The 22,878-nt window shown below is 45.0% G+C and overlaps 1 protein-coding gene across 6 annotated transcripts in view; it reads right to left on the reverse strand.

Moving 5' to 3' along the window:
- The window catches only part of B3GAT1 (beta-1,3-glucuronyltransferase 1), a 67,539-nt gene extending 52,028 nt beyond the window's left edge, over positions 1-15,511 (reverse strand). For 2 of the 6 annotated variants that reach the window (XM_080983660.1, XM_080983659.1), the window contains exon 1: positions 14,772-15,506. The gene's annotated coding sequence lies outside the window, so the exon portion shown is untranslated. Of the gene's footprint in view, positions 1-14,771 lie in introns of all 6 variants that reach the window. The other 4 variants (XM_080983663.1, XM_080983658.1, XM_080983662.1 and 1 more) reach the window with 3 other exon arrangements.
- Between the last annotated feature and the right edge of the window lie 7,367 nt (positions 15,512-22,878).

Consider the following 22,878-nt stretch of genomic DNA (forward strand, 5'->3'; position numbering starts at 1 on the left):
CTGGTTGCGGGCAGGCTCTCAACCTGGTTGCCCAAAAACCTTAAACAAAATATCTGTGTCTGTGTGAATTTATTTATCCTAATGGGGGGTCGGCTTGAGGGTCTTGCCACGCAACCCTCCTCCCCTTGACAAAGAGTCCTGTGACATCCTAAAGACCAACACATTTATTGGGGCACAAGCAAAGGATGCCAAAGGAGAAAGGACTTCTTCACACAGTGCATGGATAAACTATGGAACTCATTCCTGCAGGAGAGAGTGGTGGTCACCAACCTGGATGGCTTTCAAAGAGGGTTAGACAAATTCATGGAGGTGCAGGCTCCACAATGGTGATACTGTGTCTCCACAGTCAGGGGCAGCTTCTGAATACTAGTTGCTGGAAACCACAGGAGGGGAGAATGTTCTTGTGCCTGAGGTTTTCCCTTGCATAAGATTTGCCTTTCTCAGAGCTGCCACACACTTGGCTGACATCTTCATCAAGCCATCCACTGTGATCCCGAGGTCTTAATCCATGTCAGTCACTGCCAGTTCAGACTCCATGAGCATATATATATGGCATTAAAATGTTTTGGGTCCCCCCCCCCAACATGTATCACTTTACACTGAATTTTGTATGCCATTTTACACAGTTTGGAGATGCCTGTCTGGAGAGGGAGCTGCTGAAGCACAGTTTCACTCCCCCTCTTCTTTTCCCCACATTCCAGGAAATGTAGGAGACTGTCAGCTTGACTGCTGTAGTTTGAAGACAGCGGATTGCCAGGCTCCCAGAAGAGAGCTGGACGACGTTTGATGTGAGAAGCAGAGAGCTCTGTGGATACCTGTTTATCTGCCAGGGTGGCTGGCCTATAATGGAGAAAGTTCCCCAATTAAAAACGTGAGGCAGCAAATTCCATTTTAAGACCTTCCAGAGGGCAGACCTATTAAACATTTATGGAGACGGTTCATTATGAGCCCATTCCTGATGACCAGATTCTACTTCACATCATTTGGTTGTGGGAGGGTGGCAGGAGGTGGAATAGAAGCCCAAACCTATCTCTGTTCAATATAACATTTAATCTTCCTTTTAAATTCCCAATAAATCGCAATGATAATATAAGCAGCAATGTTGTCAGCGCTTGATCAAGCACCACAACATTCGCAGACGGACTGATACATGAGTGTTAGATACAAAATGTTAATAGCCTGGCCATATTCTCAATTGAGGGGACATAGAATCATAGAATTGTAGAGTTGGAAGAGACCACGAGGGTCATCTAGTCCAACCCCCTGCCATGCAGGAATCTTTTGGCCAATGTGGGGCTCGAACCCATGGCCCTGAGATTAAGAGTCTCATGGTCTAACGACTGAGCTAGCCCAGGTCCATATATTCGGCTATTGGCTAGAGGATCATGCTAAACATCTCATGTCTGCCGATGATGGAAGTCAGATTGCTCTGGAAGTTCCAAAACACACAGTGCCACCACCCTTCTCTCCATATCGTAGGATGTGTGTCAAAAATTGAGGGTAAGTTTAGACAAATTGGTAGAGTCACATGGGAAAGCTTAAAGTGCACTGTACCACTTTGGGCTGCTGTTTGTTGTTGTTTAGTCATTTAGTCGTGTCTGACTCTTTGTGACCCCATGGACCAGAGCACACCAAGGCACTCCTGTCTTCCACTGCCTCCCGCAGTTTGGTCAGACTCACACTAGTAGCTTTGAGAACACTGTCCAACCATCTCGTCCTCTGTCATCCCCTTCTCCTTGTGCCCTCCATCTTTCCCAACATCAGGGTCTTTTCCAGGGAGTCTTCTCTTCTCAGGAGGTGGCCAAAGTATTGGAGCCTCAGCTTCAGGATCTGTCCTTCCAGTGAGCAATCAGGGCTGATTTTCTTAAGAATGGAGAGGTTTGATCTTCTTGCAGTCCATGGGACTCTCAAGAGTCTCCTCCAGACCATAATTCAAAAGCATCAATTCTTCGGCAATCAGCCTTCTTTATGGTCCAGCTCTCACTTCTATACATCACTACTGGGAATACCATAGCTTTAACTATAGGGACCTTTGTTGGCAAGGTGAGGTCTCTGCTTTTTAAGATGCTGTCTAGGTTTGTCATTGCTTGGGCTGCTGGTAAACAACAGCAATTTCCCTTGCTCACAGAAAACTAGCATATAAGGAAGAACCCAAGGCTGAACACTGTCTTTCCCTGCAGATTGGAGTTCTGCATGCAGGGATTATTTATTCACCACGGGGGAGCATTCAAACATGTTATGAGCCCTGTTGGATCACTCCAAATGGTGGCAGACTTTGTGCTGTCAAATTAAAGCAGCACCCTGTGCAATGCTAAAATTTGGCAAAACCCACCCCCATTTCTCTTGCTCTGTTCTGCAGCATTGTGTGGTGCTCACTGCAACACGACACTCAGTGTGGTTACACTGGTCGCACTTACCCCAAAACTGCTTCTGCTCCACAGCCCCCGTCTCATGCAGCATCCTGGACATTCGCAGTGGTCAACCAGCTGCCTCAAGGGACAGCCTGCAAGAACTCATTGATCCCCAGCGATTTGCTTTTGGGGGCATGATGATGCCTCTGACACGTAAGGGTTCAGTTTGTTGCGAAACCTCTCTTGCAGTCTGATTTGCAACAGTCCAGGATGAAACTGTGATTCTACTGATTGTGTTAACGGGTCTTGAATTCCTAATGCATATGGTTGCAGAAGATGCCCCATTAACACGTATGCAATTACAAGCTCGGCTCTTGTGTTTCCCTGTACATATTCATGGATCATTGAGTGGATAACTACAGGCAGACGCGGCGACTAAAATCCAGCCGTTTTACCTGACGAAGGGAGGGGGAAGTAAAAGACTTAACTCAGTGAGGTTATGGGCCAAGCCTGCTAACGACAGCCTGTCGGAATTGCTAACTGTTCCACAGACATACTAAATGAATTATTAAATTAGTCTTGCCACTCATGAGACACTTTTATTAATGGCTTTTGGAAATAGCTGCCTGGATAGTTAAAAGTGCTGCGAGGACATGCAAGAAATTTCTCGAATGACAGAAAGGCCCTGAAAGGACGTGCCCCAAGTGGCTGGCTGACCTTGTTGGATAAAGGTGACACTTGTCTGAACTAGGGATGAGGAACCTGTGAACCCTCGGTAGATATTGGAGGACTCCAACTCCCATCAGCCCTGGCCAGCATGGGCCAATGAACAGGGATGATGGGTTTTATAGATTGACATCATCTGGAGGTTTCTCACAACTGCTTTTATCTATCTGGGAAGGGGGATAGAAGTGTACTGGGAACTGAACTCCAAGCAGGTCCTAAACCTAGGAACTGACAGGTGCTTGGTTAGGATTTTCAGCAGTGCAACATGGCAGTCACAGTGATGAGCCCTTCTAAGATTATACAACTTCCTAAGATCATGCTATAATATTATAATTATATAAAAATAATAATTGGGGATGCATTGCAATAATCAAAGCAGATCTCCATGTGTTGCATTTCAGCTGGATATACTTTTTTCTGTGCAAGTACAATATCTTCTTTTGGAGAGACCTGTGTTTTTCATGAAGTTCCATTGTATAGAACAGACCCTGCACACCATTCTCTTGAAACAGAAGTGCCTTGAGTTTTCAGTGTTACCAAATGTTTAGCTTTGGAGTATACAGTGGTCCCAAAGCTCCCCATTCATGCTGATTTGGTGGCTCTATGATGCTGGAGACAGAGCCCCTGCCAGGACCGTCATGCAGAAGTAATAGCGGGTCTTCAAAAGCAGCCCCCTACATGACCCCGGACCACCATGCCACTGATGGGTTGGGGACTATAGCTTAATCTGCTTTGCATATAGAAGTTGTCAAGTTCAACCCCTGATGTCTCCAGTCAAAATCTGTCAAGTGAAACCAGACAGCCCAGCAAGGTGACCACTTGATAACTGGACATAATGAGCCAGGGGTGACCATACCCTCCAACATTTCTCTGATGAAAATAGGGAAGTCCCATTCCATAATGACCATTTTACTAATTATATCCCACACATTTTACTGGGTTGCCCCAGCCACTGGGCAGCTTCCAACATATATAAAAGCATGATAAAACATTTAAAAACTTCCGTATTCAGGATTGCCTTCAGACACTTCGGGGATTGGATAACTCCATACCCTCCAGCATTTCTCCAATGAAAATAGGGACATACTACCATACCCTCCAATGAATGTTCCTCCAATGAAAATAGGGATGTCCTAAGGAAAAGTAGGACATTCTGGGATCAAATCAGAAACTGGGATGGCTTCTCCAAATCAGGGGCGTCCCTAGAAAATAGGGACACTTAGAGGGCCTGGGTGATACTCCCTGCCTTTTCCAACAGTGTTCAGCTTAGGAAGGATTGCTGTCCATCTAAACAGCTCCTCCTGATATTTGCTAGACCCCACTTGAATTTAAACATCAAAACAGACCTGTATGCAATATCCTGTTTTGCAGAGGACCACCCTGATGTCTACGGGAAGCCCGTAGTAGCACCCAAAGACAATAGTCCTTATATGACAATACTCCAAATGACAAGACACTTTGTATTTAACTTCTTACAAGACGGTCTACTTCCTGCTCAGTCTGACAAAAGTCCTTCTGAGTCCTGAAACTCACCTACAGTATAAGCCCAAAGCAGAGCTCCTGAAAAGACAACTGTGAATCTAGGTACACAACTGGGAATTATTTGGTATGCTTGCCCTCCCTAGTTAAGAACATCTGCTTTAAATAGGCAACATCTGCAGGTATCTCCAATTTGTGTTGATGATACACCCCCTGTTTGGCAATGAAGGCCAATGTCCTGATCTCTCCTTTTCAGTTGCTGCTTTTGGTCTCTTCAGGGGTCTTCCTCTTTGTGACCTCACATCCCACAAGAGCCCATCCTTGTTCCAAACATCTACCGAGCCCTACACCAGCTTTCTGCAGGAGCTGAATCATCAGACTTCAGCAGCGCATATAATTTGCACTGCCGGAATCCATCGCTCGGGAAGATTTGGGATGGTCGCCAGTTTCTGACAAACATCTGTTACAACTCTCATTTAGAATCCTCTCCATTATGCTACAAATATCGGGTTTGTGAAGAAAAAACAGACCCTTTGCAAACCAAATCCTAATCACTTGTGTTTGAGCATGCATCTTTGACATGCTATTTGGTGCACAGATTTGGGTTCGTTCTGTTGTTCTTGTAAACCACCCCCACCTCTATTTTTGAGCGACGCAAGAAAAATTAGACTATTGGGTAAGAAAGCTGTGTGTTTTCTTGACAGCAAAACTGGAGTGTGTGTGTGGCTTGTTTCCAATGCAAGGGTAAAGGTAAAGGTAAAGGTAAAGGGACCCCTGACCATTAGGTCCAGTCGTGACCGACTCTGGGGCACTCTTGCGGCGCTCATCTCGCTTTATTGGCCGAGGGAGCCGGTGTACAGATTCCGGGTCATGTGGCCAGCATGACTAAGCCAGTTCTGGCGAACCAGAGCAGCGCACGGAAACACTGTTTACCTTCCCGCTGGAGCGGTACCTATTTATCTACTTGCACTTTGATGTGCTTTCGAACTGCTAGGTTGGCAGGAGCTGGGACCGAGCAATGGGAGCTCACCCCGTCGCAGGGATTCGAACCGCCGACCTTCTGATCGGCAAGTCCTAGGCTTTGTGGTTTAACCCACAGCACCACCCACGTAGAGGGGGGTTATTGTTTGGCACCATAGAAATTGAACTGGACTGGTTACAAAGGCAGAAGAGGTGGAGAAGAGGCTGTTTCATTGGATGCATTAGGAAAATGTTAGTAACAAAGCTAATTCATAGAAATTCACTGAAAGTCTTAGGAGTCTCAAAGCTGAACGATATAGCAAGCACCACCAGACTGAGCAGCTCTCTCTGGCTGTCTAGACGCAAGCAACTGTTCTCTGTGAATATATGAACTGTTTTCTCCAAACTGCATTCAGGCATGCAGTTTCCACTGGGAATCTGAAGCAGGGCAGTCCAACAAGAGATGCATTGGAAGCTTCTGCTGATCATGTTCATATTCAGCAAAAACTGTCATGCATAGAATTCCAACAAAAATGGAAAAGGAACTGCACCTTGTGTGTTCGTCTGTGGTCAGGAATGGAAATCAGTGAAGTGAATTTAATTTGCATTTGTTCATGAATTTTTTTTTAAAGTCTGTAAACAATGCACAATTATTATTTTAATATTGTTTATTTATTTTCATTTATTTTTTCCATAAACTTTATATACTGCTTGATTGTAAGAAAAAACCTCTGGATTTTGAAGTTTACTGGTACATTGAAATAAATGTACGTTATGTAAATAGCTGTGTAAGTTACGTATCCTATGTTCAATAGCAGACAGCGAGATGAGCAATAGAGCATTTGGTGGAAGCCAAACGGTAGCAGAATGGAAACAGAGATGATGGTGAAGAATGCATGTTGGAATGGAAATTGCAGCCTTCTTGCATCCTTAATCGTGCACAATGATGACGCCATATGAAGAGGTTGGGCTAGACTGAGAGAAGGCACATGGGTGAATAAAACTGATTTTCTGGGCTTTCACACAATCCATATTGGTTATAGAGAATGGGGGACTTTCTGACACATTTGGGACACATTGCTCTTGTTTGGCTAAAACCGTTCCTTGCTCTATGCCAAGCTATGGTTCATTTCCCTGAAACTCAATTCCAGGCAGAGACTAAGCAGTTCCAGTCCTCTGTGCGGAACAGCAACAAATCACCACAGACAGGAAGGAAGGCGGACAGGCTAGTGGACCAGAAATCTATGTTGCCATGAAGCATTTCAATTCCCAAAAAAGCCCATTATTGGCCTCTTCCTCTTCCCTTTTTACTTCTGTAAGAAAAGATGAAAGCAAAGGACATGTTTCAAAAACTAAAAGGACATTCCCTTGCAAAGACTGGGATCCTTAAAACCAGCTTCTTTTGGAGGCCAAATGGCCGAAATATTGGGAAATTCTGGAACAAGAGGGAGATAGACTGAAATTGCAGAGCTTTGAGAAACTAAAAAACAAAGTGCGAGATTGGCTTCATTATTATCAGATAATGGAGGCATACAATTTGGATAAGAAAATAGGCTTCCAGGTGGAAAAATCAAAATTAGAAACAGAACTGTTAGAACCCAAAACTAAGATTTTGTCAAAGATGTATAACTTGCTGTTGAAATGGAATACTCAGGATGAAACGGTTAAATCTGCTATGATTAAGTGGGCACAAGATGTTGGACATAACATAATAATGGCTGACTGGGAACAGTTATGGACCACAGGTATGAAGTTTACGGCATGTAATGCCTTAAGAGAGAATATTATGAAAATGATATACAGGTGGTACATGACACTAGTCAAGCTTGCAAAAATCTATCACTTGCCCGATAATAAATGTTGGAAATGTAAAGAGACTTGAAGGTACATTCTTTCACCTTTGGTGGACATGCCCAAGGATTAAGGCTTTCTGGGAGATGATCTATAATGAAATGAAAAAGGTATATAAATATACCCTCCTGAAGAAACCAGAGGCCTTTCTCCTGGGCATGGTCGGCCAATTGGTGCCAAAGAAGGACAGAACTTTCTTTATGTATGCCACAACAGCAGCAAGAATACTTACTGCAAAGTATTGGAAGACACAAGATTTACCCACTCTGGAAGAATGGCAGATGAAGGTGATGGACTATATGGAACTGGCGGAAATGACTGGCAGAATCCGAGACCAGGGAGAAGAGTCGGTGGAAGAAGATTGGAAGAAATTTAAAGACTATTTACAGAAATATTGCAAAATTAATGAATGTTAGAATGATGTCAGAATGAAATTAAGTGGTCTTAGCAGCAATGTTATAAAGGTGTATGTACAAACAGATTGTTAACAGATGAGAATCTAAAGTTATAATATGTTAAGTTAAAGGATTAAGACAAAAACAAAGAGGGAAAGGAATTGCTGAATTAACTAATAGAACTGGAATACAAAAAAGGGAGGGGTGAGGAAGTCAGGGAAGTAAGGAAATGAAATGTAAGTTATGGAAAGAACGATGTGTTTTTGTTTTTTTAAGTGTTTTCTATTTTGTATTTTGTATTTTTTTCTTTTTTATTTCTTTTTCTTTTCTTTTTTTATATATGTAATTTTTTCTTTGAAACTTTAATAAATATCATTAAAAAAAAATAAAAATAAAACCAGCTTCTTTTGTTTAGATCTGCAAGATGTTGCTAGATCTGAAGACAGATAATTTATGGAGTTCACTCACCATCCACAAATGCAGTGATGGTCACTAGCTTAGAAGGTGCTCAGAAAGGTTACACAGACATATCAGTGTAAGCTAATGCTATAAATAGTGTTTACTCATGATAGCTAAATGGAAGCCCCAATTTCAGAGGCAGTATAGCTTGGTTTACCAGGTACTGGGGCAACGTGTATGTGTGTGTGTGTGTGTGTGTGTGTGTGTGTGTGTGTGTGATGGACTGGACAACTTCTGATGTCTGGCATTGGATCATACTTTGGAATGCTGCTGTCTGTGAAATACTCCCTGCTGTTAGAACACTTGGGGGCAGATCCACTCCATACATTTAAAACACAGGACTCCCCTTAAAGAATTCTGGGAACTGCATCGTGTTGAGGGAGGTGAGAAGTCCAGCTCTCTGAGGAGTAAGTGGCAGCTCCCAGGATTCTTAAATGTAGGCTGTGCAAGTTACCTTGCACAATACTTGTGCTTTTTAATTTTTTAATCCCTCTGTCTTGTGCTGGTTCTCTCTTTCAGGGAGGGCTTAAAAAAATTAAATTAAAACAGGAGAGCATTCAAAATGACATACCTCAATAACAAACTGAAATGGTACATGAGGGGGGTAGCTCATTCGGAAGAGCATGAGACTCTTAATCTGGGGGCTGTGCGTCCGAGTGTCACCTTGGATAAAAGGTTCCTTCTGCACTGCATGGGGTTGGACTAGAGGACCCTGGTGATTCCTTCCAACTCTACAATTCTGTGATTTTATAATTCTAACCATCACAATTTGCTCACCTGATCTTGCTGAATGGGTAGACTGAATCATGCCCTCCACTCTATTCAGCAGCTATCTTTAGCACCATTACATGGCAGTTCAATGACTGGCATTTGTCATGGTGGTAGTGCATTGAAAAACATGATTCCTTTCCTTTGTATCATTAAAAAAAGCTATTTTGCTCTTCAGCAGCACTGTATTTCCAAAATACAATAGATGTGGGTTGAATGGTTGGTAGGCAAATCCCCCAATCCTAGCAGATCTAGAGGCATCTAATTGCAAGTGCCTCTATTCTTGAGAGTTTTCCTTGGTCATTATGACAATTGCAGTCCTTGCCCGTTATTGCTGCCATAGCTAATCGCTGCTGATACAATGCCATACATATAAAGGAATGGCATACCTACAAAGAGGGAGAGGGGACACATTTTGCGGCCTGATAAAGCTTGCCAGGAAGGAGTGGGAGAGAAAAGAGAGGGTGAAGTGTAATAACAAACACACTGGTAGGGTAAGCCACTTTTACAATATTGCACCCTTACATTCTGCATGAATGGAACCATAGCCATTACCACCCACTAGTGTTTTTTTAAAATAATAAAAAAAAATCTATTTCTCCCCCTGAGTGCACTGAAGTCATAGAATGGATCCATACTTTTAGCTGCTTGTTAGCTGCTCTGGTTACAAGTTCCTGGCCTTCAAGGTGAGGGGGCATCCAAATCATGGAACCCAGCAAGGCTGATCTTGTCATGGTGTTAAACAAAGGTGGTTGTCTTAGGTGGCAGATTTGGGGCACCGTTAAAAGATGGTTTTCTTCTGTTGTTTTGTGTGGTGAAATTCATGGAGGAGAGGGCTATCAATGGCTAGTAGTCATGATTGCTATGCTCTACCTGCACAGTTGGAGACAACAATGATTCCCAATACCAGTTGCTTGAAACCATGGAAGGGAAGAGTGCTCTTGTGCCCATGTTCTGCTTACTGGTTTCCTACAGGCATCTGGTTGGCCATTATGGAAACGGGATGATGGTCTAGATGGGCCATTGGCCTGATCCAGCAGGCTAGTCTTATGAAATGTCACAAGTGGCTCTGTCTTCAAGACAGGACTGGCCGACTCACCCATAAGGCAGGGTGAAGCGACTGCCTCAGAAGGCAGGATCCACAGAGGCAGCAGATCCAATCTCCTAGGAATGCATTACCCGATGCTGCTGCCACAATGACAGCAACACTGTAGTGTACTCCTTAGAGGCTGGATCTGCTGCCTCCTCAATAGCCCCCCCCCCATGCTGCCTCTACAGTGACCTCTTGGCAAATAGGAGGCACTGCTGGCAGCGGCGGAGCAAGCCAATTGGGCGCCCAGGGCAGGGCCAGCTGCCTGCGGGGGTAGGGCCAGCTGCCAGTGGGGCAGGGCAAGGCAAGCCAGGGCAGGATGCTCTACAGGGCCTCCAAGGAGTTTGCCTGCCTCCTACCTCTCAGCTGCCCTACAACTGAGGGGGAGGCAGTGGGCAGATCATTTGGGGCAGTGTGGAGCCTGTGGGCACCCAAGCCACCACGTCACTCCCAGGAGAGACACGTGGCTCGGGCGTACTGCAGGCATTGGGGTGAGTGCCGCCCAGCATTTTGTCAACCCTCAGTGGTGACACCCGGGTGGACCGCCCCCACCCCCCTTCCTCTGTCCCTGACTGCTGGTCACCTCCAAGCCACAGGGAGGAAATGGTGGGGGCTGCTCTCTGTGGTCTCCTGGGCACCACACCTGCCTGGATTGATTCAGAATGGGCCTGTTTCCCCACTACCCATGACAGCCTTTGATTTCCGCTTCAACTTTGAGTAAGGTCATGCCCCACAACATTTCTCCAATGAATATAGGGACATCCTAAGGAAAAGCGGGACATTCTGTAATCAAATCAGAAACCGGGACAGCTTCTATAAATCAGGGACATCCCTGGAAAATAGGGACACTTTGTGGTTTGTAAGGTTGATTTCAAAGGTAGATCTTTATTCCTGCTTTGTTCCTGGGGTAGATCTTCACTTACCCCTTCTTCCCTGGGTGGGGGGAGAGGCACCATTTTGTAGTTTGTCCCAGGTGCCAAAATGTCTTGAGCCAACCATGCTTCTCTTAGGCTCTCAGCCATTAAAATGTGTGTGTGTGTGTGTGTGTGTGTGTGTATGTATATGCACACGTGCACACACACACACACACACACGCTAAGCAACCTGGAATATTCTTGATCTGAACTTGGCTTTTGTCTAATCTTTCCTTGAATTTCACTTTGATGAAATTTGGTGACACACAATTATGTCTATAACCTCTTTCCTGGATATCACTAACAGACAAAACTTTCAGAGGGATGGGTGTTAGTCCATGTCAACAAGAATGACAGAGTCCTTAAAGACTCCACACATTTGTACTGGCATGAGCTTTCCTGTTTAGTATTTATTTCATCAGCCAGTCATCTGATGATTTGAACTGTAGTCTATAAGAGCTTATGGCAGTAGCTCAGTGGAGCAGCATCTTTTTTTTTTACATGCAAAAGATTCCAGGTTCAGTCCTCAGCATTTCCAGCCAGGGCTAGAATACACTTTTGTCTCAAATCACAGGGACTCGCGGCCAGTCAGAGTAACCAACACTGAGCTAGATACATTAGTGGGCATGACACAACTTCTTATGTTCCTACAATAAATGTCTTAGTTTTTAAGGAACTACAAGACTTGTGATTTGATTTAAGTGAGGTTTGGGTGAAAAAGCCTCACAGGCTAAACTGAGACCAAGGCCAGGCCAGAATTGGCCCATATATTGGCAGTTCCCCACCAGTACCTTGGAATCTGTACATGTCTCACTGGAGCAGGAACCTGAAACTTCATATCAGTTTGGGTGAAATTTGGTGGCAGTTGGTTTTCTTGATTTGTGTTGAATCACATACTGTTTCCACCCCTAACAGGCTCAAAAAAACATTAAGCTGGCAATGGAGGAAGGTGGTGTGATGTGGAATCCTCCAGATTGGAATTCTATAGACCAGGATAAATTCCAGGCCAAGAGGTCTAGTTGCTGGACCAAGCAATGGCATGCCATGAAAGGGCAATGGCTTGCTGCGTTACAGGATGCGATGTCAACACTGACCTGAAAACTATAGCAAACTCACGCAGGTCATCCTGGGCAAGTCACATGACCAACAGAGGAGTGCAAGAGTTTTATGCTTGAGTTCTCAGGTGGCTCAGCCAGGAAAGTTACTGGTAGCCAACAGGGACCGAGTGAGCATGCACAGAGTTCCTCAGATTGTGCAGGTAGCAATGTCCTCACTCCATTTATGAGTGAACAGACGACCTACTGACTAATTAAGAGTTATTCATAATCCCAGGTCATTGGCCTATGCCGGAAGGGCTGCAAGCATTTTATTAGGCATTCCTATTTTTAGGGGAAGCTATAATCCAGCTGAGGGAGGAGGGATAAGAGAGCTCCACCAAGTCTGCAACCATTTCATGAGTTTGACTCGTACACACATCAAGTGCCCATCCCTCCTTCTCCCTCTTTCAAACAATTTCCCCTGCTCCCTGACACAGACAGACAGTCCTGTTAGGAAATTGCATGTAAAATCTGCTGTCAGAATTGTTGCATCAGTGACACGCTGAAAACATTTGGAGTAGCTTCTCCAAAACGTATAGAAATTAGCCAAGGATACCCAAGTACAAAACACATGTGCACTGTGGCGATGATTAAAGCTGAGCACAAAATGTGAAAATATGCTTTCTCCTTCAAAATGAACAGAAGCAAAAAGTGGGAAAGATCTGTGCTTCCCCTCCTCTACTTCCATGGGAAGGAAAGTTATGGAATCACCATTTATCTTTCCTGGTATCTGTATCTCTTCCATCTGAGTCCTTCAGCATAGGCTTGCTCACCTGGGTCAAACTTGGTCTTCCCCAAAACACCCTCTTCATTGCTTTGATTGCATACAACTGAAGTTCTGCCTATCTGAACAACTCTGTGGAACTCAAAAGCTTGCACATTGCCATATGTCAGTGCAAGCTGGTCCAATAAGAGGTAGAAACATTTATTGAGTTTAGGTCTCCTGTCCTTTGGAAGTGACACATCCATCACCACCTGCTGAATGGAGTCCAAAGTTGTATAAAGACTCTTTCTCTCTCTCTGATTCATAGAAAGGAAATAGAAAGTTTTTTCATGTCAAGTTAGACTATTGGTCCATCTAACTAAGCACTGTCTACCATGAGCAGCAAAAGTTATTTAGGGTTTAGACAGCCCTACCTAGAGATGATGGGGATTGAAACTGGTGCCTTTTGCATGCACATTCTGTGCTCTCCCATTGGGCTACAGCCCTCCCCCAAATTCCAGCACAAGTCAGTTTTCAAATTCACAGTTCATTCTCATTGCACATCATACTTACATAGCTCCAGCTTTTTGCTATTTACACAGCCGTGTCCTTCTAATACTTAGAAGAAAACTAGGGTGAAAGCAGACCGACACACACATTGTTCTACCACTGTGATGTTTGTCAGCTATCAAAAACTCAACCAAACTGCTGAGTCAAGCAAGAAAGACTCCTTTGCACAAAGACCCCTCCACTGAACATGACAGTGGAGTGCAGTTAAGTCATGTTCTGGGGATAAGTGCCTGGGAGTCATGCCCCCATCGTCCAGGTCTCTTGGTGTTAGAAGGCAGCATTTATTCGTGGGTCAGCCAGTTCAGTCTTCCTGTCCCCCAAACACACCTATACTGTGTTTGGGGGATAACTGCGACCAGTTATCCCTGGGATTCAAAGACATCCAAGGTACTGGGATGCCCAGGAGTTTGGGTAACAAAGGTGCCAGTCGCAGAGAGTTACAGCAATGGAACAGACTGGAAGTGTCAGCCACAGTTCAGACCAAATTCAGTCCAGAGTCCTGCATGCTCCCCCTTTTTTGTTTAAGTTTTCAAAGGGCTCTTTCTCTTCTCTTTGAAACATAGATTTCAGCTGGAGATGGGTCCCAAAGGGAGGCCAAATACAAAAGAGGCATTGTTTGCAGAAGGAGCACCACATCGCTCTCTACACCTGCCCCCACCTCAACACAAACCTGCCATCCTTCTTGCTGGTCCTTTGCTACCCACCCACCTCCCTTGCCTGAAGGAGGCAAGCTTTCCATTTAAGTCCATCCAGAAGTTGGCTGTATGGCTGGTGAGAATGGGACATGCTATTCATTGCAAAGGAAGCAAACAAAAGAGTGGACCAACTCTGGATTCTCCTGCCCACTTGGCATAAAGATTTGTGTGCATGCATTTGTGTGTGTGTGTGTGTGTGTGTGTGTGTGTGTAGCAGGGTGGGGGGCATCTGGCAGAGGGCTGCAGTGCTTTGTCCACTGCACATCTATAATGGTTGATCACAAAAAGGCAAATCTCTTTTCCTTTAGGGAACGGCAGTATGCCACTGAAAGGAAAAACCTCGATGTCCAGCGTGAAGCAGAAAAGGGGATGGGAAATAGGGTCTGGATACCAGGGAGGCAAGAAATGGAGAGGTTTGTAGCCAAACAATAGGGGCTCACTGGACACTCATCCTTCACACCTACCACGGCAAATTCCCAAGTCCTTTTTGCAGATCTCAATTAACTCCTGCAACAAACCCCCTCTCTTCCACTGCTTCTGCTCTTCATCTCCCCCCAAAAAGCATGGGCAACCGAGTGCCCATTGCATCCTTGAAAGTCTTTTATCGTCTCTGCTCTCCCCTGCCTAACACCAGAAACCGATTCCACAAACATAAAGGAACTCTGTCTAGCTCAGCAAAAGCAATCAGGAGGGAGAAAGAAAGAGAGGAGTACCTTATTCTGGGAGCCTGAATCGCCTTCTCTCTCCATCGCAGCAGCGTCTATTCATCCTTTAATCCTTGGAAACAGAAGCACAATTCAAAGCATCTCCCCGCATGCGGTTCTTCCACACGTTCTTCCTTTGGTTTTTTTTAATACAAAAAAATTCCAAGCAACAGCAAGAAAAAAGCACACCCCAAGAATCTTCCCCCCGTCTTCTTTCTTCAAGCCGTGACAGTAATCATATTAATAATCTTTTTCTCTCTCCAAAAAATCACAGCACACAACAGTTATTCTCCTGCTGTCTTCCTCCAAAGACCACAGCAGCTTCACCCGGGCTCATCGTGATGTGAAAGGGCAGCATTTAATAGAAAGGAAGAATGAAAGAAAGAAAGAAAGAATGAATGAATGAATGAAAGAGTGCAGGAGAGAGAGAGAGAGAAAGAAAGAGAAACGGGAAAGGGGGAAAGGGCAGTGGGAGGGAGTACAGAGAAAGAGGCTGAGGCTGACTTCACATCTGTGGCTGATGGGTCTGTGTCTATAGAAGCAGTGACAGCTCCCCCCGCCCCCCTCAGAGAGTAAGGGAGAGGAGGACCTCTGTGGCTGCTAATGGCCTGTACCAATTTATTCCACTTAAGCAGGGGGGGCAGTTCTCCCTGCAAGAGGGAAGGAAAGCCAAGCCAAGCCAGCCTCCCCGATGTCCCCTGAGATGAATTGGTTTCTGCTTTGCCCGTTTGCAATAGCGGCTCCTGCACAGACTTGAATACGGGCAGAGACAGTGGGTGATGGTCTCCAAGCTCAGTGTGGAGGGAGACAAAAACGGAATACAGACAACATATGGGAAATGGGCATGGTGGGAAATTCTCATGCTTGCAAGGGGGCAAGCATAGCTGTGCAGATGGGCATGGTTCAGAATAGAAAGCACAGTGTGGCAAGCATATCTCCTGACTGGAAGATCAGAAATAAGACTTGCTCATTTGCCTGGTTCAAAGCTAGGTTCAGACATTCATTGTTTGAAAGCACGGCATGAATTACTGTGACCCAGCTAGGTTTCCCCCACTTCAGAATATGACCTCCTCCGTACAACCCTTTTGTGTGCCTGAGCACCCATCTCCCTAACATAACAGGGATGGACTGGCATCATCTTCAAAAGCTTCCCCGAATCTCCTTTCCATGTTTTAGGTTGGGGTTCTGAGAGAGACCACTGAGAGAGACCACCATGGCCCACTCCAAGATCAGTCCCCCTCAGTTTGCAAAGGACTCTCTCCATCCTCCTCCAGTTTCTGCCTATCCCAAAAATCTCACCTCCTTCATGTGAGCCTGGAATCCAGAAGGTGGAGCTGAAGTGCAGCTTTATAAGGAGAGAGAATTATGGACCAGATACCTGGTGACTGGCTGCCCATATTCCAGGACCATGGACAGAGACATGGAGAGCCCATAGAGCAGTCCAGTCTGCTGGGGCTTGAAGAGAGCTTTGGCAGTAGGTTGAACTACACCACTGTGGCGTATAGTCGGTTTGAGTTTGAGCTTTGCAGCTAGAAACACTGGGTTCAAATCTCACCACAGAAAAATCCTACCCGAGGTACCCCCTCCTCCATTCCTCACTTCCCCATATGTAAGACTATTTGTTAATTATATGCAGGTCTGCTGCTGAAAGGGGCAGAGTCTTTCCTTACAGTACATGGCATGGGTGACCCAGATGTTTTCCTCCAAGTTATGCTGCTGCTGTGCGCTGATGGGATTCAAGCACTGCCCTGTTTGTGGAGGGTTTGACTCTAGATAAGGGCCATTGTGGTGTAGAGTGTTGGACTAGGAAGATGGGAGACCCAGGTTTGAATCCCCACTCAGCCATGAGACTCAATGCCCCTCAGCCTAACTTACCTGAGTGTAGGACTCAAGCCAATTAAAATTAGAAGAAAGGAGATTTCAACTAAATAGAAGGAAGAACTTTCTCACAGTAAGAGCTGTTTGACAGTGGAACCGTTTCCCACTCTGATATATTATGACTCTTGCTGATGCTGTTGTTATCAGTGCATATAAGTAATTTGCAGACTAACATAAGTTTAAAAATAAAGACAAATCTCCACTCCAAGGAGTTTGCAGTCTAAATTCGGAGAGGAAGCCGACAAGGGAATACGGAGGAAGTGCATAACAGGGTCTGGATATGTGCAAATGCAGTTACATAGACACAGGCTTGATTTCAAAACTAGTTTTCTCACGGATTATGTAGTAAGCCTGTGTCTTGGGACATTGCCCCTTTGAACCAGAGCAAGGCTGACCTGACTGACATGCTCCTCCTTTGTTGGGGGAGAAATCTGTAGGTGTTAGAGGGGATCTTTCTGTGTGCAAGGAATTGTTTCAAATGGGAAAGGAAGAGCTGGTGCCATACAGATAGGCACCAGCACTCTGCCCACCAGCGATTCTCAGTGACTGGTATTCAGAGGCACAAAACCAGACTAGGCTCTGGTTTAGATTCTTGGCTCCTGGTCTAAGCTGGAGAGTTCCTTACTCCAGGTTTTCTCATTGAAATGCCTTGATCTCAGGGATGGGGAATCAGAAGCCTTCTAGATGTTGCAGGACTTCAGCTCTCATCTAGCCCCTGTCAGCTACCAATAGTCAGAGTTTTGTTTTGTTTTGTTACTATGGTATGTATTTTTGTGTTTTTATATTGTAAACTACCCTGTGATCCTCAGATTAAGGATGGTATAGAAACAACAAAAAAAAAAACAACAACAACAACCAAGGCCACTCAGATACTGTACGTCCCTGTGTGCAGTTTAGACAACTCAACACTAGAACATAGGGCAAGCATGCTGGATCAGGCCCAGGGCCCATCTGGTCCAGCATCCTGTTCTCAGAGGCCAACCTGAGGACCTGAGCACAACAGCAGCTACCCCTTCTGCAATTTCCCAGCAGCTGGTATTCAGAAGCATTGCTGCCTCTGACTGTGGCAGGAGAGCATAGCCATCAAGGCTAATAGCCATTGACTTTTAATATTTTCTGTGGGTGGTACAGTAAGAAGAATAAAAGTCTATATTTATCTTGTACCCACTATTGATATTTATAGACCACCCTCCATTCCACTGGGTCTTAGGATGGCTAACACACAGGATAAAACAATTGACCAATGAATTTAGAACAGAATTAAAAGATCACATTTGTGCCTAGACCAGAAGGGTTATTCAGGGATGCGAAGGCAGAGAGATGAGGGCAGAAAGGCCACATAGTTCTCTGAAGGTGTCTTTGGATCAGAAGGGGGCGGAGAACTTGTGTATGGATTTGAGGAGCGGGCAACACATGGTCAACTGTGAAAAGAGATGCTTGATGGATAGAGTCAGCAAGGCTGGAGGCAGCAGAAACTCCCTCTAGTAGGTTCCCCTCTGAAAACACTCACACTTCCAGTTTGCTTAACTGAGTAGGAGGACACATCCTATTCACACTGAAGGTTCAATCTGCAGCACCTTCACTTAACAAGGATCAGAGAGCAGGTGATACCTGGAGCTGCTGCCAGTCAAGGCAGGCAGGACTGGGCTAGATGGATTCTGTACAAGGAAGGTCCTTGTGTTTGCTCATGTATCAAATAGTCCTTGGCTTTGGCTAAGCTCTTATTGCTCATTTCTCTTCTATTCCGGATGAGTCTGTGGCAGTTTCAGCCTCCATTGGCCTTTTCTGGGAGGGAGCAAAGCCACTGACCTACCCACCAACCCGTCTTCCTCCCCAGCACACTCAGCTCACCATCTGGTGCTTTCCAGAGGATCTCTGTTCACAACCCGTCTGGAGCTCATTGCAGATAGGAGCAGGCACCTTGTTTCTGCTTATGAGCAATAGCCTCATTAGCAGAGGCACAGCAGAGAGACAGTGTAGGGCAAATATTCAGGAGCTGGGTGGTAGAAATGATGGCATGGCAGCCTTGCCAGGGTGTGGACTCCTGGGCAATTACAAAGCTCCCGCCTGCAGCCGTCTTTCTGCAGAATGAAACAGAGAGGCTGCTGTTCACCACATTCTCTGTTTGCTCTTTGGTTTAGGGTGTGCAGTGGGAAGAGCTGACAGTTTGGAAGTGGGGAAGCATCACAGCTCAGTGGTATGCATGCAGAAGGTCCCACACAAAGTATCTCCAGGTAGGGCTTGGAATATCCCCTGCCCGAAACCGTGGAAAGCCCCTGTCGGTCATTGTAGATGTAACCGTGGTCTGTCTCAGTATAAGGCAGCTTCCTAGGTTTCTATGCACAACATGCTGTGAAGTTTGAGGGCAGAAGGAAACTGGCACTTTCCAGTGAGCAGACTGGGACTGGGACATCCAGAAGTAAAGGATCTCCATTAGGCTGTGAAATAAATGACACCCCGATAGGTCCCTAAGCAAACGCCAGGCTCGAGGCAACTAGAAACACAGAAAACTGCCTTATATGGAGTCAGGGCCTTGGTCAATCTACCTTCTATTGTCTACACTGATTGACAGGGTCTCTCCAGGATTCCCAGCAGAGGATCTCTCCTATCTCTCTACCTGGGGATGCCAAGGATTGAACTTGGGACCTTCTGTATGTATTCTACCACTGACTTCTGTTCCTTTCCTTGAAGACACTTTTCTTTCCTTCTGACACTCTTGTTTTCACTATGAAGGGAGCATCCCCCTCAGTCGGGGGGCTCATTCTAGTGGATACTCCCATTCTGCAGCCTGATGCGGTGGTGCATTTGAAGGAAAAGCTGTACCACTAAGTTCTGCTGAGTGTCGAAACTGGCCCTTTGCTGCAGAGGAAAGCAGAGTGCGCCAAAAATGCTGTTTTTCTGTTTGTTTTAGAGATACGCTTTCCACTGAATTAAAATCCCACTGAGGACACTTCATAAATGCTTGTGATTTAACACCGGGCAGGAGGCACTGGGCTCTAAACAATCTCTGCCTTGGCCTTTAGCCAAGGTAATGATCAGAGAGAAGCTGTGGCCGAAGACGGAGAGCCCCGCGGTTATTGAATCACTCCTGCCAGCTCTTAGTGACTTGGTAAACCATTTGCTTGAAGATGTTCCCATGACTTAGCTGCAGTAGCAATGGATCATTAGTCCGAGGAGGGATAGAGGTGGATGGGAATTTCTTTTCTTCCATCTGCAATAAGTACAGTAATTCTAGCTTATCCTCCTTTGTTCTGTAACCGTTTCCAAAGATTCTGGGACAACATTCCAGCTCGCAGGACTTAGATGTGCCACTTAATTCTATTTATTGATTTATAAAATCCTAAACCACCTATTTTTTTTCCAAGGAAAGTCGGACAACAAACCCATCCAAAATGAGGAGCGAAGTTAAAATTAAACCCAATCACAACTGGCACTGGCTATGCTACAGGCGCCATATAATACTTGTTCTACTCTTGTAAGAAATTGGTTTTTTAGTCACACAGTCACAGAGTCATAGAATTGTAGAGTTGGAAGGGGCCATAATGGTCACCTGGTCCAACCCCCTGCAAGGCAGGCATCTTTTTCCCAACATGGGGCTCAAACTCATGAACCTGAGATTAAGTGTTTTATGTCCTACTGACTGAGCTATCAGTATGGCAGCACCCACACTTTGGAACTCCCTGCCTATTGACATCAGGCAACTGCCTGCACTGTATTCTTTTCATTACCCACTGAAAGCATATTCATTTAGGCAAGTCCATCAAGAAATGTAGAATGTTGATGTGTTTTAATGACATTTTTTAGCTTATCATTGATTTTAATTATTTTTTTGAATGTTTTAAATACAGTAGTTGGTTTTTTTAACCAATAATTTTGTTGCTCTTGTGCTCAAGTCCTGCTTGCCAGTTTCCCACAGGCTTCTGGTTGGCCACTGTGGCAACAGGGTGCTGGACTAGATGGGCCATTGGCCTGATCCAGCAGGGCTCTTACATTCTTTATTTGACTTTTGCAAGTCCTTGCACAATTAGGCTTGGTGTGTGCTTTGGAATGGGAAAATGAATAATGAGCAGCCTGGCCCAAATGCAATAGCCAGTTGGTCTTTGGAGAATGTTGAGAAATTGCTGAAACTCACTTCCGGAGGCGGCGCGAAACGGCAATGGCGGTCCTCTTCAGCTGCTGAAGAGGGGCTCCGCGGAAAAGGGTCGTGCGCTGCGGCACAGCGACGACCCACTCAGAAAAACCACGGGTAGAGTGAGCCCGTGGCCGTGGGATTCGGCGGGCACCAGGAGCGACCTCCGAAACGAAGAAGGGACCCCGTAAGGAGCCCCGGAACGTGGAGGGGGTAGCGGTGCTGTGAATCCATCGCTCTTTCCGCGGAAGTGAAGCCGCGCGGCTGCTGCTGATGAGCGCTGACCTTTCTTCTTTCAACATTTGATTCTGAAACTACTTACTCGTGAGTAAGAAATCTGAGACTCTATTTGAACTCAAATTTGTAAATTTTGGCTGAAAGCGGGAGACGCTAAAAAGGAAGTCAGTCTTCCGTCTTTGTTTAAAGTATCAAGCAAAGTTTTATTAAAACTGAAGCTTTGAAAGGAGCTTAAAAGAAGTTGGAATATACCCTGCAAATTCGGACTTGATTGGTTAAAAGTAAAAGAAAAGTTAAAACTATATTATAAGTGGACAGAGACTGTGATTTTTCTCTCTACTTTTTGTGGATTACAAAGTTACGAACTCAGCTCTCGGGCTGCCTGGATACAAAGTAACATCAGACAGTGGTAACTGTGTATGAGGCATAAAAATCACATTGGGCTACTTTGTAAATTACAAGAAAGGAACTGTGGTGTGCACCTTTGTAAAGAACTTTTATTTCTGCAGTTTAAAGTGATCCCAGAGGGCTCTCTCCCTTGTTTTGGTTTTTATTCAATTTTTATTTGGGAACTTAATGGTGGAAAATTTCTATCCTTCTCCCTAATTTTTTGGGGAGCTCCCCCTGCTGGATTGTGGAACTATTTGTCTCTGAGAACTGCTGCCTGTTTTGGAATTTTGTGTGGACGTTTATCTTCTAGATTGCTTTTCCCATGGGATTTACAATTTGACCTTGAAACTTGGACAGCTGTGGAATGAGTGGTGCAGCAAAAACAAGGGCTGCTAAGAAAGCAAAACAAACTGAACTGTTGCAATCAACTCTGCCAGTGCAGGTACGTAGGTCATCTGTTCCAATTGTGACAGGTCTACAAGAAGGCCAATCTAGACAGCCAGCTTTTGGGGATATGGCTGCAGGAGGGCTAGACCCTGTTTCTAAAGAAATATTGGACCAGCTGGCGGCATTAAACAAGAAAGCAGATGAACAAGCGACCAAATTTGATCAGGTGACAGCTACAATAAATAGATTGACAGACCAAGTTGCCCAAAACACACAGGCAATAGGAAATTTTGAAAAAAGCATAACAGAAAATCGAAAATTGGCTGAGGAAGCAAGTACAAAAGCAGACCTTAATAAAAAAAGGATAGAGGAACTTAGTGGGGAAGTAAGACCACTGAGTAGACAGGTTACCGAACAGCAAGCGTATCTGTCGATGGCAGAATTGAAAAATAGGGAAAGCAATCTTAGGCTTAGAAATATCCCAGAACTAGAAAAAGAAGACTTGATTGGCTATTTGACAGCAGAAATATCTAAGTTCTGGGGTTTGGCAGAAGAGAAGGATTTTAAAATTGTCACCGCTTTTAGATTGGGAAGAGTGGTCAAAAAGGACAAACCAAGAGATTGCTTGATCATTTTGAGATATAAGCAAGAAAAAGAGAACATACTCGGCCTACATTTTAAAAATCCATTGGTGATACAGGGAAAGACAGCAGAAATCTTTAGAGATATACCAAAACAGTTGTTGGATTTAAGAACTACATATAAAGATCTGGCAAGCTTGCTGAGAAACAACGCAATCCGATACAGGTGGGAATTCCCTCAAGGACTATCTTTCAGTGTGAAAGGGAAGAAGGTAAAAATTAGAACACCAGAAGACCACGAAAAGTTCCTAAACGATTACGGGGAGGACCTTCGGAAAGGAACAATAGGTACTTGGCCACCCCCCACGCCTGGTGCAAAACCAGATCCACCTCTGGATATAGACGACAAGGGAGACAACCCCATTGGTTGACAAATTGAGCCAGGATGTCTTTGCAGCTTTTTAGTTGGAATATTAATGGCGCAAATTCCCCCGAGAAAAGGAAGAGAATTTTT

The sequence above is a fragment of the Podarcis pityusensis genome (genome assembly GCF_964106645.2).
Source record: "Podarcis pityusensis genome assembly, chromosome: 15".
Taxonomy (NCBI): domain Eukaryota; kingdom Metazoa; phylum Chordata; class Lepidosauria; order Squamata; family Lacertidae; genus Podarcis; species Podarcis pityusensis.